At 34.0% G+C, this 12,253-nt stretch overlaps 1 long non-coding RNA gene across 1 annotated transcript; it reads left to right on the forward strand.

Annotated features, from left to right (window-relative positions):
- Nucleotides 1-2,792: 2,792 nt before the first annotated feature.
- Nucleotides 2,793-5,946, forward strand: LOC125673808 (uncharacterized). The gene is made up of 2 exons (XR_007369772.2): nt 2,793-3,418; nt 5,137-5,946. It is a non-coding gene; the product is annotated as an uncharacterized LOC125673808 (long non-coding RNA).
- The last annotated feature ends 6,307 nt before the right edge of the window (nt 5,947-12,253 follow it).

Raw genomic sequence — 12,253 nt, forward strand, 5'->3', positions numbered from 1 at the left:
TTGAAATGATTATTGACGTTAATGAATGCGTGTAGTTTGGGATTCCGTTTCTGAAGAGGAAATTGAGGCACATACTCGTAATCCCCCCCCCCTTATTCAAGTGTAAAAATCACAAATTCCATATTCTATTCCAATCATATGCAGTCTTACTCATTGAATGAAGGTAATTCATTAATTCTTGGGTGGTATGATTCTATAGAATTATCTTGAATTAAAAAGAAATAAGTGATCCCCACTTGTTGTTCGCATTATCTCACGGTTATTGTTTATCAGACAGGGACGGATCTAGGAATTTTTAAAAGGGGGGTGTCTACCATTATTTTTGGTTTTTAAAGGAGAGGTTCGATTCTCAAAATGCATTATTTTTACACTTTTCTTGCAAAACTTTCTGACGAAGGGGGCGGGGGTTCAATACGGAACTTTTAGGATGTGCCAGAAAGACCAATTAGACTTGACGTTTATTCTCCGCGGTCACGTGCAAACTCCGTACAGCGTCAAATTCTCCGGGACTACTTTCCCCTACGAATAATGATATTGGAGTTGTAGCGTAACGGAATATACTGAACTTACAGGAGCTTGGGTCATGTGATAATAAGCAACTGTAGGGCAAAGTTGACATCGATACATGGTGTTTCTCTAGCAGACGGTCTGTAAAGACATATGCGCAGTCCCACGATGACGATCCAAGTCACTATTGGTGCTTAGTACCTGGATGTAAATTAGATGAAAGGAAAAAGGCGCATTTAGACGCGTATCATTGGATGGAAGGCTTGAAGTTTTACCGATATCCTCAAGATATCCCCTATATTTATTTCGCTCGCCAACTCACATAATTTGATTAAATGCATTTCCTATAAATGGTTGTAGTGATTCCTTTCTTTGAAAAATAGCATTTTAATACAGTAGGCCTAATTTGATATTAATTTAAGTATTCCATGCTTGTTTTCTTAGTTGTTATTATAATCCGGAAGTGACATGCCTACAAATTACGTTTAACGCGCGATAAAAGTCAGAGTGGGTCCGAATATCGAAAGTCCCGTATTCCCGGACCCCCTCTGGATCCGCCTCTGTCTGGTATAAATCTTCAATACGTATACTACCACAACCAGTAATTCAATACATGCACCACCATCATTATGTCATGAACTCTAGTTGAATAGGAATGGATTCAGTGTTTGAAATATCATATGATTAATTTGAGAACGAAATGGGGTGAGATCGACTTTGTAAAATCATGCAATATGTTAGGTTTCTGCAAGAAAACTATTTATAGCATTCAAAAATAGCAGTTTCGGTTTGATTTCAGAGAAATTCGATTCGGAAATTTACTTTCTAAAATTAGAACCTTATAAAAATAAATTCAATCATGTTTTATGCGTAAAAATAAGCTGTATGCACTGCACATTTTATTTAGTCATGTTTTGCTTGACTGATATTCATAGTTCGCTTCGCACCAAATGCCTGTCTGTAGAGCTATTTCGGTTTGTTTATATTGGTTACTTCGCGTAGTCAAGAGGGTTCCGTGCTACTCTCAGTACGCAATACGTCAAATTGTATTATGTAATTCCAAGTTATCACTGGTATTAAACTGATAGTAACGGAAATGAATGATGATAGTAACGTTTTACTTTCATTACTATCATCCTCGCTGTTTTTTCAAAGACGAATTTTCTGTTCATATGAGCCGTATAAAAGATAAAATAACACCTGGTTGTAATTGTTGCTAGTATATGATATTTCTTACCTACATATCATTCGCAAATAAACAATACAAATAGATATAATAAGTAAACGTGATCTTACCGGAATTTCCTTCCGTCATCTTGGGATGATAGTAACGATCGTTACTATCATCAGTTTAATAACAGTGAAGTTATGTACTTTTATAATGCTCTTTTTCAGTTACGATAGAAATGTTGAAACATTATAAAAATCATTGACAATAGTTGATCACATATACGATATGTTACAAGGTCACTTAGTCGATGAGTGTTTCATGACAAAAACTTGTTAGATATACACAGAGTTCATTATATCGTATTTCCAAATACACCTAAAGCTTAAAATTTCCTAACATAATAAGAAAGATTGGAAAGATTTGGCCTGTAGAGCGATGGAAGTAAATTTAAAACTGCAATAATTTGAATAAGCGTAAATCACATGTATTTATCTATAGGTGAAAGTTAGTATAGGTGTTTATACATAAATATATATAACGATATGCTGCTTTAAGAAAACTGATGCAATTTCCCCAGAATACAGAAACGATGTATTTACCATGTATTATGCATATCATAATGTGATATTTCTTTTTCGTTAGTAAGTTATAATCATCAGTGGCGGATCTAGGGGCGTAATGGGGGTTGCAACCGCCCTTCGGCTGAATATGTAAACAAAAATGGTGATTTTTGTCATTTTGGGCTTTTCAACGTTTGGAGAGAAAAAAATAGCATGGTAGGGTAGGATTTGAATTCAATCGTTTAATTCCATAAACATTTTGCGCAAATGAATACATTAGTGAGATTAGATGAGTTTCTTAAATTTCATGGAATCTTAATTATTGATTTCAGACATGTCATCTAATATTTCATTTGAAAATCTGCTAATTAAGATTAATCCGCATATCCTTTTGTAGGAGAAAACAGAGAGAAACAGTATGTAATACAAATGTACAATATTATTTAGGTTAATACTAACGATCATATCTACATGTATGGTTTTAAATTTCACTTCTAACTACACAGTAACAACATCAAAATGAAATGATTATGGTGAATATATTTTGTAAAATTGTGATCCTATTTCTAAAAAAACCCATCAAAACTAGAATTAAATTACATGATTAATGCCAGTACTGACAGGATGCATTTAGCACATCATAGATTTAGAAATTAAGTTTAAATCAAATGACTAAGAAAAAAGAAGAAAACCATTGTCTAGCTATAATTATATCTTGAATTACAGAGGGCGAGTCCGAGTGTCAAAATAGATCAGTTATAGATTGATATAAAACTATAAACATAGTCCCATGGTGTAAATGTTATTGAATATTTATAGCCATATAATTCCAGAAGGAGGTCACAATTAGATAGTCGAGCTTCGCGATTAACCTTTCCCCCAGAAAGCATAAACTGACCAAGTTTGATGGTCCTAAGCCTAAATACACAAACAAGCTAACAGATGGACAGACGAAACTCCGGACGGACGGACGGACAATCAAGCATATAACATAAATCAATGTTCAGCCCAATGACATCAAATATTACCTGGAGTATAAAAATAGAACTGGTATTTTGTATTCTAAAAATAAACGTGACATACACCACATGTAACACTTTCCACATCTTGTACGCTCAGACGAGCGCCATTCACTGAAGAGGAAACCGTTGTTTGGAATAATTAGATATCGAGTAATAAGGTAATTTTATCTTTTTTATTTCAAAATTTAGAATTATATAAGATTCATAAATTCGAATCATAGTTATTTAAATAAGTAGTTTGAGTATTATAAGAATTGAAATTTCAAATGATCATAAAATGAAGACCTAGACGGAATCCCCATTCTTCCCTCCTAGTTCAGTGCCTTTATATTTTCAAACATCAATATTCACAAAAATTTCATGAAAATTATTTGGTATCTAGTTTTTAAACACAAATGGTGCAAATATTATGGCATAGGGCCTAAGTAATTCAGCGTTTAGAATGACTATTGACGATACTCATAATCTATCTATACAAGATATTACAATTATTGTACGTTATTCTTCACTCTATTTATTAAAAAATATTTAAGATGTAATGTTTCTCTTTCTTTTGTGAAAGACTTTAAAGGGATCATTAGCCGCTATGTTTACCGATTGTCACAATGAAATGAGTAAAACAGCCGTAAAAACCTCAACACTAACATACTGATATCCAGACATCTTGCGATCTTTGTTGTAATTTTTATATTACATTTGATTTTATTTATACAGAAGAACTGGTCCAAACATTATTGCATGAAAGTGAATAATCTTTACAGAATTATCATAAAATTCGATTGAATATGAGTTTTTTTTTACTCCCATTATTTTTCTGAACTTTTTTTTAACACATCCCAATATTTTAATCACGGTTCAGTGTTGAAATGGTTTTATGTCGTATAGTTGACAGCAATGTGCGTGATAAAGCATTCATAAACTTTCGCTTTGAGTACAGAGAATTTGATATTCAGAAAAACCACTTTTCTATAATTAGAACAATTTGGAAAACGGCCTAAACGCGCGTTATTGCCTAAGGATACACATAATTGTGTACGATCTTTCCCCGTGTTTTCAGTGCCTGAAGCAACACATTTTTTAGAATTGAAAACGTTTTTTTAAATATATACAATTGCTTTTTAATAGCTCAGTATTATAGCTGCGAATTGCCATAAAATAATAAAATTTTGTGTTTTAATCTAATTTTTTTTTTTATAATTTGAAAACACCTATTGTTAAAAGATAATCTTGGAGTAATCATGAAATATATTGTATTTATTAGAATGCACCCAGACTTGTATTCTCTGAAATAATTATATAAAATTAAAATTTTAACAACTTTACTTAACCACCCCCTTTCATTATGCAATTCTTTGAAAATGTTGTGTGATTGTTTATTCTTTCACGCCCCTCTCGAGAATATTTCACTCATATGGGGCCGTTGCTGGTGAAGGGCTGCAAAATTTAGGCCTATGTTCGGCTCTTATGGCCTTTAGAGAAGAAGGGGTGTTTATCGTGTCACACCTACTATTGCACGGAACCTCGGTTTAAACGGTTTCATTTGAAGGGTCACTCCATTTAGGCGCCTCTTACGAAAAGCGAAGTGGACTGAGGACCAATCGTAACCCGGATCCCCACGAAAGACTTTGAAAATATCAAAATTAAAATAAGATAAAAACTTATTGGGTTATTACTACAGTCAGGACATGTATAGGTACTCAGAAAGAATACTATTAGAAACTCTCAAGATTAGAAATTGAATAGATCATTGTACATTTCTTGTTGATGATGTGAAAATTAGAATAATTTGACATTTGAAGTAGATGACGACATCAAACTAAAAGGCATGTGCTATTTTAAAAAAAATCAACACTTTAATTTATATTTTCAATTACAGATTTCTTTCAACATGGCTAGCTGTTCGAGAATCTGCATGTTTTTTTTACTATAGTCTTGGAAGTAGCTGACCTCATTCTGGACTGGGACTTTTACGTTGAGATAAAAAATACAAACCTTATCGCGCAAGAAATTGTATATTGTATTCTTGGTTTTGCATTCCTGGGATCGCTACTTTTTCTGTGCACAGTGATTACGAAGATTGTCATCATTTGTGATAACGATTATGATGAAGAAAATGACACATGTACTACAGTTCTTTCCTTGCTATCCACTGTTTTTGAAGATTTTCCACAAATCATCCTCGCACTGTTCGTTGCGTTTAACACGAAGGACTTACTGTCTCCTGTTCAAATTGCAAAGGCTGTATATGGAATCATTGAACCGATAATCCAGATCATATTAAATGCGAGAGAGTACTCGAAATTGAAGAAAAAGATGTGGGATGATAACACTTGTCTCAAAGGGTGCAAAATAACTGAAATCCTCGCTAGTGTCGTCATCATTATCTGTTCCGTTATATTGCTCGTAGATCTTGTCCTGCATCTCTGAATATACCTTCTGTAAGAGATTAATTGTCAGATAATAATATAATGTCTAGGAAAAGGGCCTACAAAATATTCGATGTATTTACATATTATTAAATGAAACATACATAAGAACAGTATAAAAAGAATGGATTAATTGTCATCATCTTGAGAAAGTGTATAAAATGATTGTTATTTTGTGGAAATAGGTAAAATGTATTATATATATTTATTTGTAATGAAGCATATTGTCTGTGATAATGCAAATAAATAATCACCTGGTATTCCTGTGTTGATGATTCAATCAGAAAATTATCGCTAAGCATCATTAGAGATATAACGGATACCTCTGCATTACTGTTGGTTAGCAATTAAATCCATTTAAAGTCTACCATTCAAACATCTGGGGTATGTGGACTTCAATATGTTTTAATCATATGTGTGTTAGTATGATACAATGAACATCGTCTAATAGTGTGGAAAATCCGACAAGTCCATTACGGATAAAACCGAAAGCTTAATCACGGATATCAGTAATATACATTATGTTTCATTTGACCCGCTTTTACCTCACGTCTACAATCAACGAGGTCTATATCATATTCGCACTAAATATTTCTTTGTTCCTTTAAAGATTTTGAAAGCAAATCTATATATTGTCAGTTCATTCAACTTCAATTTGCAATAGAGTATATGCCGTCAACATAAGGACAATCCGTGGTCATAAAACTTTTATTCTTCTATTTCTTTAAAGTCGTCTGCATTTAGGTATCATATGTAATATGACTACAGACTATTACAAAAGTGGAATGTTGAATGAAGGTTTGGGAACTAACGGTTTTGATTGGGGAACAAGCGCTGAGCGGTTTAAATCAACAGCGGAACGCTTGAAAATGAAGAACGAGAGATTTACATCTGGAATTGAACGCTTTATTCTATGCATTAATTATTCTATTTTGCTTTCTTGGTGCCCAACCAAGCGTCATGTTGATATATGGTGTACAATGGCTTAATAATACTAGATGAATTCCGAATGACCATGCAGGGACGAACAAACGGTTGTAGATGAGCAGTAGTAACTGCTGTGGAGGAGAAACTTCGGAGGTATTTTATTGCACCCCAACAGATACAAGAAATGGTGTAAATTAAATGCTGATTCTAAAACGAAAATATTTAGTAAATTTGAAATCGTAAAACTTTTCCAAAATCAACAGCATCAAGTCTTTCGACTTTTCAACCATTCAAATGACCATTCCTCACTATTAATCATATGCTTGAAATGAGAGACGCAACACATTCCTCCACATCAGTTTCATATTTGGATATTTTACCGACGTCAGACGTGAAAGGCAAACTATTCAGCAAAATTAACTCCATATTTATGAATCAAAGGTTCGTTAGTACCTGCATGTGATTTTTTCTGTCTCTGAACTAATTCAATAAGTTAGAGTATGTTTCACATTTGATTTTTGAACCGGAGCTGGCTGTTTACTGAAAGTAGACATTAACGGCAAACTGACAACTCAACTGTATGACAAACGGGATAATTTCAGCTTCTCCATCGTCAACTTCCCATATTTATGTAGCGATATTTCATTATCACCTGCATATGGTGTTTATATATCTCAACTCGTTCGATATGCAAGAGCTTGTTCTGCGTATAGTCAGATTTTAAATCGAGGTAAGCTACTGACAAACAAGTTGATGGTACAGGGGTTTCAACAGTCTCGATTGAAGTCAGCATTTCGCAAATTCCATGGTCGTTATAACGATCTAGTTCGTCAATACAACCTATCATTGGGTCAAATGTTGTCTGACGTGTTTCATACCGATTATTAAGCCGTTCTTGGCACACTGATTTTAACTGAGGATAACTCCGTTTACCTGAACAGGATATGGGGCTCACGGCGGCTGTGACTGGTCGACAGGGGATGCTTACTCCTCCTAGGCACCTGGTCCCACCTCTGGTGTGTCCAGGGGTCAGTGTTTGCTCAACTATCTATTTTGTATTGCTTGTAGGAGTTATGAGATTGATCACTGTTCGTTGTCTTCACCTTTCATTAATTACATAAGACAAATATAACGAACAGTGATCAATCTCATAAATCCTACAATTTCGCAAATTCTATGGTCGTTAAAACGATCTAGTTCGTCAATACAACCTATCATTGGGTTAAATGCTGTCTGACGTGTTTCACACCGATTGTTAAGCTGTTCTTGGCACAGTGATTTTAACTACGGATAACTCCGTTTACCTGATCAGGATATAGAGCTCACGGCGGGTGTGGCCGGTCGACAGGGCTTGCTTACTCCTCCTAGGCACCTACTCCCACCTCTGGTGTGTCCAGAGGTCCGTGTTTGCCCAACTATCGATTTTGTATTGCTTATGGGAGTTATGAGATTGATCAATATTCGTTATATTCACCTTTCACAAGGAATTCAAAATAAAGAGTTCAGCCAATACTAACCCCGGGCACATCAGAGGTGTTTCATGTTTTCAATAACTTTCAGCTTAGTAATATATTTTGCGTGCGTTTGTTGCTTACTCTTAAAAATTCACTCCTTCTGTTGATTTACGCAATAGCAACTTCATATCTTTATGGTCCTCCGTCTCTACCTCTCCCTCCGCTCTTTCTGACTCCTATTCTTCTTCTTGGGACACCTTCCTCCTTCCTCTCACCTGACCTTCAATATCCATCTTTTCATCGCTCCTCTGTATAGTTGAACTGGACCTCTCCTGAAAACTGTCAAATAACAATAAGCCCATGTTATCATTTTTTTATTGAGACAATGGGTGGGGTTGGGGTTGAAAGGGTAATGCTACAGAATCAGATGAATAACACAATTGATAAATCTCCCATTTTTTTTATCACAGGTAAGACACGTATAATGGTTTTGAAAAAGTGGGTTTAGTGTCATCCGGAAGATAGGTGATTTAAAAAAGAAATCGTTTTACTATCAAGGATTGCCCACACTAAATAATTCTTATTCATAACTTTCAACCTTACTTTCGTCTTAATAACACTAACTGTAATAAGGGTTGGGGGGGGGGGGGTAGGACACCCAATATATATTTGATTTGCATTACAAAAATAACAAAAGATGGTCATTTTCAAAAAAGTCCCCACCCCAGATTCCACGTCCATGTAAGTAATCAGACAAAACATCTAATATTCTGCTATGCCAAGTTACGAAAATACAATATAACAAAAAAGAAGCGTGCTAAGATAGTCCCTGGAATAAAACGTTCTATTTTTCCACTTGAACGGCGAACGCAAGGTGAACAAACAGTAAACACACGCAGAGCGATCGGTGAAAGCAAATTGGTGAACGGTGAGCGCTCGGTGAACGCAAAATGGTCTATTCATTCGGAATATTTCGGATTCTTTCTTGGGTTGTACTTATTTTATAATCAGGTATGGAATACATATATATGAATGCATATGTTTCTTCATTTTTGTGCAAGTACTTGATGTAAATTTCTCATGAAATGATCGTAAATTTCACATCAATGCAAGCAGCAACCATGCACAAAGAACTGACAATTTCTTATAAACATTGTTTATAGTATTACATGTACAACTACATCGATACATGAAAAGTAAAAAAAATTCTATAATATTTAGAAATCTTGACGTTTTAATAAATCATGAATATTAGTGCGTCATCTCGGTATACTACATATATTACATTTTCACTTAATTAAGATGCATATAATTTAATTTCTAGATACATAGTATTAAGTATAAACAATGTATGTGAAATAAAGATAATCTAGTAATTAGCACTGTCGCGATATCAAGAATTTACTTGTGTACATGCTTGACTTCAATAATTACGAGCGCAGTCGTTTGAATTTCATGCAGTCAAAAACATCTCCAAAGGGGTAAGTGGAAATGCATTAAAAAAAACACGGGTAGTCTACATGTAGGTACATCATGTTGGCAACTGAGCGCCTCTAAATTGTATAAAAAGTTTATTCCCACATATTTTTTGGATAATTCACCTTATTGCAAATGCATATATAGTATATCTACCCGAGGGAATAATTCTAAAATTAATGTACGTACGAAATAAATAGTGTGACCATGAACTACATTTAGATTGTGCAATATTTGTATATTTTTGATGCAGATAAAACTGTTTTTGTATTGAACTAAGCGTATATTATATGTGGGGGCAGCAATGCATGAGAAAAATTACATCTTTACATTTTAGAGAAACAATACAAAGGTTTTATATTTGGGGAAAGGAGTAAATACATTTATTGACAATGTCATTCATAAATGTAGGCGTAAAAATAATAAGAAATACTTGTCAAATCAGTGTGACATTCGGGCGCGAATATTCATTGAAATGTACCATCGCTTTTTTCAAGGGGGGGGGGGGTAAGGTAAAAAAATAACTTGTCTAAAGTCCTTGCCAAGTGAGACAAAATAATGATAAATTGTGCTTTGGCCCAAACTTGAAAATGTTAGAATGGTAATTCGGGGTGGGGGTGGAGGGTGGGGATGGGGGTGGGTGGGTGGTGGTGGTTGAGGTATTCATTAACTGAAACTGCGCTCGTTCTTCTCTATCTGGCTAATTCATAACTGCAGGCTCTTACATTCTTCTCTCATTCAGAACTTCTCCACCACCTCTTACCCAAACAATAGATATGTTTTGTAATAATAAAAATGATTTATTCTATTTTTTGATACTGATGAATGATTTGTAATTTTCCTTGAATAATTCTGACATTTGTACTTTATAAATTAAATTTCTAATATAATAAGAAAGTTTACTTTCACACGTACACGTTCCTTTTTCATTTTTACCTTACTGGGAAAATCAAGTCTTTGACTTTGGTGTTCCGAATGGCATTGAACGGTGAACACATGTTGGACGCTTTGTGAAGGGTGAATGCACGGTGAATGATTTGTGAACGCAAAATCGTAATCAGAGAGCGCACAGTGAGCCCACTTTGAATGCACTGAGAGCGCACGGTGAACACATGGTGAACGAACGACGAACTGGTAAAGAACAACGTTTGAGGGACAGTGCAGCATAAACTGATCTTGGTATAAGATCTAGGGCTACAAGTACAGAAGTAATTCAATTTGGTTATATTCAACCAATCCTTGGATTGTGCAGATCCAATTAACCGTTAGTGCTTTGCACATGATCTACTAAAATAATGTAGTCTGAAAGGTTATTATTCCAATATGTACAGAAGATTAAATCAAATCATGTCAACACTTACCAATATTTAAATAACGTTCAAGAAAGAAGTACTTATTGCGACAAATTCTTTTCTTCCGGGAGGAAATCAATTGCTTTAGGCTAGATATAAGTTGTTATGTCACATACATTGACTGTGTTACTTTGGAGGAGAAAACAAAATGACAGCGAGTACGTATGTATCTGTAATATTTGAAATTCATGGTAGGATGAAAACTTAAATAAGTTATATTGTAGTCCCAGCACACTGTCTATAATTGTTCAAGGATATGCCATTAGTGATATTAGACAACAGAATAGAGCAATAATCCAATAGGGAACAAATTCTCGATATTTTTTGAAAAAAAATAAAACGTTGAATACAATTTCATTAATTATACAAACAATTATATAGGGGAATTTCGTGACAGGCATAATTTTCAGAAACAGCACATATAATACCTTTACTCGTGTTTATGCATATGGAAACATAATCAAGTACCCACCTGTTCACTAAAGTGTTTCCGACATTGAGGATGCTGAAATGTTTTCATTATCTTATCACATATCTATTTCGCACGGTTTCATAATTTAAGTCCGCATTCCAAGTTTAATTTGAGAGATATAAAAGTCACTTTCTAGCTTGAGAGAAATGTTTTTTTTTATGTTGAATAGTTTTTATCCACGAACTCAAATAATGTATTTCCGATTTACCAATGATACTGTACAGGCAATGGTTATTGATACGATGTTCATTAGAAACATGCACAGGTCTACATTAATTATAAACAGTGAAAAGTCGCTTAAAATCTCCTTTAAATTAAATGTGTAAATATAAAACAAAAACAGAGAAAGAAATGACCATGATATTTTTACACAAACACAATGACAATAAAGAAGTATTTTGCCTAATTTTAAATTTTTAGAATTTTGACATAAAATACTGACTCAAACAATTTAACATTGTGACTTATTAATTTCTAATCCCTTTATAATATTCATATACATACATTCACAAGTATCTTGTGTTTTCATCAGAATAGGTACAGCTACAGACTGCTTACATGTGATAAAGCCCTGTATATCATTGCTTTTTGATGTTTTATTTATTTTCTATGTATCATGTGTAAAATTCTGTAGTAAGATATTTATGCATTGTAAAGCACATTTGAGCGTACATACATGTACTGTATGAAAAGAGTGCTATATAAATATGGTATTATTATTATTATTATATACGATTCCAATGGCATTGCAGAGCGTGCGAGTCAGCAATCTAAAAGAGATAATACAACGATCACCACCAACTCAAAGCCTTTCAGCATCAATTATTACAAATATTTCTACACACATATCGTAATATCATGTTGTGTATACTAAAACGCCAACATC

The sequence above is a fragment of the Ostrea edulis genome, chromosome 3, assembly GCF_947568905.1.
Source record: "Ostrea edulis chromosome 3, xbOstEdul1.1, whole genome shotgun sequence".
In the NCBI taxonomy this organism is placed as follows: Eukaryota; Metazoa; Mollusca; class Bivalvia; order Ostreida; family Ostreidae; genus Ostrea; species Ostrea edulis.